Source organism: Micropterus dolomieu, linkage group LG01, assembly GCF_021292245.1.
Source record: "Micropterus dolomieu isolate WLL.071019.BEF.003 ecotype Adirondacks linkage group LG01, ASM2129224v1, whole genome shotgun sequence".
Taxonomy (NCBI): domain Eukaryota; kingdom Metazoa; phylum Chordata; class Actinopteri; order Centrarchiformes; family Centrarchidae; genus Micropterus; species Micropterus dolomieu.
In genome coordinates, this window is record NC_060150.1 from 49,659,449 (window position 1) to 49,664,300 (window position 4,852).

The 4,852-nt window shown below is 54.0% G+C and overlaps 1 long non-coding RNA gene across 1 annotated transcript; it reads right to left on the reverse strand.

Moving 5' to 3' along the window:
- Positions 1-378: 378 nt before the first annotated feature.
- On the reverse strand, positions 379-1,202 carry LOC123968687. The gene is made up of 3 exons (XR_006824524.1): positions 1,151-1,202; positions 968-1,041; positions 379-861 (listed from the first exon to the last, which is right to left on the reverse strand). It is a non-coding gene; the product is annotated as an uncharacterized LOC123968687 (long non-coding RNA).
- Positions 1,203-4,852: the final 3,650 nt, after the last annotated feature.

Here is a 4,852-nt window from a genome sequence, read left to right on the forward strand (position 1 = left end):
GCCAGCGAGCAGGATGCAGCGGTGAGGGAGGAGGAGCCAGCGAGCAGGATGCAGCGGTGAGGGAGGAGGAGCCAGCGAGCAGGATGCAGCGGTGAGGGAAGAGGAGCCAGCGAGCAGGAGGCAGCGGTGAGGGAGCGAGGGAAGAGGTGCCAGCAGGAGGCAGCGGCGAGGGAGGAGGAGCCAGCGAGCAGGAGGCAGCGGTGAGGGAGGAGGAGCCAGCGAGCAGGATGCAGCGGCGAGCAGCCTCTGACAGGGCAGATGCTATAAAAAAATAAATTGTAAATAGTCTACATTATTTTTTATTATTTTATTTTTATTGTTTTGGATTCTCTTCTATAAATATTTTTGGTGGTAGCTAAATAAACAGTTGTAGTACATCAAGTAGTAATACGCTGGAAAGACATATTTGACTTGAGGTGAGACAGCAAATCTTACAATGTCAGAATCATGCCCTTTTTTTAAATTATTTGGAGACAGCCATCAAATTTGAGAAAAACAAAAAACACTTTTCTCCAACATCGATCCGGAATCTTAACACCACTGTTGTTTATTTGATCCACGTATTTCAGCAGTGAGTGCGGCGCTAACGTCAGATCCTAATTACGCAGTGGGGAGAGGGGAGAGGGGAGTTGGTCCGAAAGTTGTCGCTGTTGCGGGTTAGGGAGCTCGATTTTGGCTCCGTGTCGGAGTGGAAGTGGCGAGGCTCTAGTTTCGGAAAGGCCCTGTATGAGGTACCACATGCAAGCCAGCAGAGACGGACAGCCACCTCGATTTCATGGCTCCATCCATGTGGCTTTAGCCGAGGCAACATCTGGACCAGCACGTCGATGGTTTCTCTGGAGAGCCTGGTTTTAGGTCGGCCTCAGAGAAGATTGGCACGTAGTTATTTATTTGTACATACCTCTGAGAAGGCATTTGATCCTACAAATATAATATAATTACTTATCTAAAAGTATTTCTTTATTACTGTCATTTTGAGGACGCCGTGGGGGAAGTCCGAGGTGGAGAGGGCCGGTGAACGGAGCACGAGGGTGAGTGTACCTGGGAGGGAAACAGACAGAGAGACAGGGTTAGAGAGAACAGACACAAACCACGGGGTAAATGTGAGAGTAAAACAAGAAACACGAGAGCCTGAACGTGGAGGTGGCACCGGGTATGGAGCAACGACGATCAAGCAAGGATGGTGTGGAGAACCGGGGTTGAAATACAGGCAGTCATGAGGTGATGTGGCAGGTGTGGCAGGCTGACGAGGTGGCTGATGAGGTGCAGGTAGTTGGCTGGGCTCAGGAGCAGAGGGAGAGAGAGCACACAGGGGAGAAAACACAGGGAGGCAGGCAGGGAACAGAAAACCAAGGAAAAAAGCAGAAAAACTGATAAAAAGGAGAAAAAACCAGGACACTCACCGTCAGCCGGGCTGCCACCACAACAGGGCCCCCTCCTCAATGGACGCCTCCCGGCGGCCTTCCCATTGGACAAGGCGGGGCTTGGCAGACGAACGTCTGGGATCACTGGGATCCGGCTGGTGGGGGTCCAGGGTCCAAAACCAAACAGGGAATTCAGGGAGGGCTTCAGGACTGGGAAGGGTTAGGGGAACGGGCAGGGCTGAACTGAAAACATAGGGCTAGACAGGGTGCCTGAGGGTAGAGTTGGGGGACCAGAGAGTACAGACTGACATCCAAAGGGCAGAGCTGGGGAACCAGGGAGTACAGATGGGGTGCCAGAGGGCGGAGCTGGGAGGCCAGGGGGTTCGGGCGGACGTCCCGAGGGCGGAGCTGGGAGGCCAGGGGGTTCGGGCGGACGTCCCGAGGGTGGAGCTGGGAGGCCAGGGGGTTCGGGCGGACGTCCCAAGGGCGGAGCAGAGGGACCTGAGGGTCCGAGCGGACCAGGGAAGCCATGGAGTTCAGGGGGGCTGCCTGAGGACAGAGCAGGGGAGCCAGGTTGGTCCGGCGGGCGGCCCGAGAACTGAGCTGTGCCGCCCGAGGGCGAACTGGGGGAGCCAGGGAGTTCAGGGGGGCAGCCCGAGGACAGAGCAGGGGAGCCAGGGAGTTCAGGGGGGCGGCCCGAGGGCGGACCAGGGAAATCAGGGAGGTCCGGCGGGCGGCCCGAGGGCGGACCAGGGGAGCCAGGGAGGTCCGGCGGGCGGCCCGAGGGCTGGGCTAAGGGACGAGACGACCTCTCCAGAGGCCGGGGAGCGGGGCGAGACAAGCCAGAGAGTTCGGGCGGCCCGAGGACTGAGCTGTGCCGCCCGAGGGCGAACTGGGGGAGCCAGGGAGTTCAGGGGGGCAGCCCGAGGACAGAGCAGGGGAGCCAGGGAGGTCTGGCGGGCGGCCCGAGGGCGGACCAGGGAAGCCAGGGAGGTCCGGCGGGTGGCCCGAGGGCTGGGCTATGGGACGAGACGACCTCTCCAGAGGCCGGGGAGCGGGGCGAGACAAGCCAGAGAGTTCGGGCGGCCCGAGGACTGAGCTGTGCCGCCCGAGGGCGAACTGGGGGAGCCAGGGAGATCCGGCGGGCGGCCCGAGGGCTGGGCTAAGGGACGAGACGACCTCTCCAGAGGCCGGGGAGCGGGGCGAGACAAGCCAGAGAGTTCAGGCGGCCCGAGGACTGAGCTGTGCCGCCCGAGGGCGAACTGGGGGAGCCAGGGAGATCCGGCGGGCGGCCCGAGGGCTGGGCTAAGGGACGAGACGACCTCTCCAGAGGTCGGGGAGCGGGGCGAGACAAGCCAGAGAGTTCGGGCGGCCCGAGGACTGAGCTGTGCCGCCCGAGGGCGAACTGGGGGAGCCAGGGAGTTCAGGGGGGCAGCCCGAGGACAGAGCAGGGGAGCCAGGGAGGTCTGGCGGGTGGCCCAAGGGCTGGGCTAAGGGACGAGACGACCTCTCCAGAGGCCGGGGAGCCGGGCAGGGAGCCGGGTGTGGCGACCTCTCCAGAGGCTCCCCTGGAGAGGAGGCGGAGAAAAAAACCAGGACACTCACCGTCAGCCGGGCTGCCACCACAACACCACTCACTGTTTCGTTATGAATGATATTTGTGAATATATTGTCTGTTAGTGTTGCACAATGAGAAGTAATTTGGCTGGGTCTGATAGAGGCCTAGACTAAACATGGTGTTGATAAAATCATATTATGGTTATTTGGGTTTAACAAATCAATATTGAAGTCCCTGCAGATGAACATGACTTTTAGGCTAGTTTTTCTAAACGTCTCTTCCATCCAGTCCTTAAATGTGTCAATATTTAAACCTGGTGACCTGTATATGCAGCTTACAATAATATTTCTCTTTTTCCATACATATTTCTATTGTGACACATTCCAGTAAATTATCCACAACCATTACATTTTTTCCAATACCTTATAGGCCCAGTCCCAATGTCCCCCTCACAGACTCACAGACTCTGAGGCGCGTTCCCGGGAAGTCCGTGAGGACTCAGGGCCGTCCCACTGTCAAATCGCCAAGTGCAAGAGGGCTCTCTCGCGACATTTTGAGCCCTTTATAGACCCTTTTCGTAAGTCCGCATTTCTGCAGAATTTTCTCAGTTCATGGCGGTATGACGTGAAAAACGGGGGTTACCAGGGGAAGCCCATGAAGCTAGAGACGTATCAACGCCTACGCTGATGTTAACATTGTTGAAAGTTTTCTTAACTTAAGATGCTGCACAGAACACATGAAGTCAGAGGAATGCAGTCACCTCATTTCACACCGAGTTTATTCAACTATTTCTTTTAGTTTCTGCTTAATGAGGCTGTTTGACCAACAATAGCGTTTTAATGATTACTGACAAAAGTAGATTGACATTTCCCTCTCCTCGAACTGCAGGGCGAGAGCCTGCAGGACTTAAAATCAGGCAACAACATGAAATAAAAAGTGTGCAACGTGTTTCAGCGTCGTCAGGGTGATAAAGTGGCAAAGTGCTGTCCCGTTCCTGTTTCAGCATTTTGAGCCCTCACAGCCTCTTAAACTCAATCACTTTCCAAGAGACGTCAGTAAAGTCTGCGAGGCTCCAGGGCTCGGGGCTCAGGGGGGACGTTGGGATTGGGCCATAATTTAAATCCTTGTCCACATAGAGTGTCACACCACCCCGACTCTTGTCACCCTTTTTCACTGTTTATCCAAGTTTCTGTCATTGCAGTTATGTTAAAGTGCAGTTTCAAATGATTTAGATAGTGTTTGATACTATGAAAGTTGAAATATATCATACATATCTGTGATCGCTGCCCCTCCAGATATCCTACAGACACACCTCTCTAATAAAGGCCGGGGGCTCTGAGGTCAGCTGTGACCGGTTATCAACAAACACACAGATACACAGAAAACGACCTCTTCAGGCAGTGACCTCGACAAAGCCAGAGCGGTCCTCCTCCTTCTTCTTCTGTTGTTTATTGAAGGTGGACCACCATGGGTCAACGTTGTCGTAAAACTGTTGTATAAGACATTGAAAATAACAAGACCACAAACCCAAAAGTATGTGATGTAATAACTTTCTCTCTCAGTGAAGCTAACGTCACTGAAGCTGACGTGACTGAAGCTAAGGTCACTGAGGCTAAGGTCACTGAAGCTAAGGTCACTGAAGCTAACGTTACTGAAGCTAATGTCACTGAGGCTAACGTTACTGAAGCTAACGTCACTGAAGCTAACGTCACTGAAGCTAAGGTCACTGAGGCTAACGTTACTAAGGTTAACATTACTAAATCTAAGGTCACTGAAGCTAAGGTCACTAAAGCTAAAGTCACTGAGGCTAACATTACTAAATCTAAGGTCAATGAAGCTAAGGTCACTAAAGCTAAGGTCACTGAGGCTAACATTACTAAATCTAAGGTCACTGAAGCTAAGGTCACTGAGGCTAACGTTACTGAGGCTA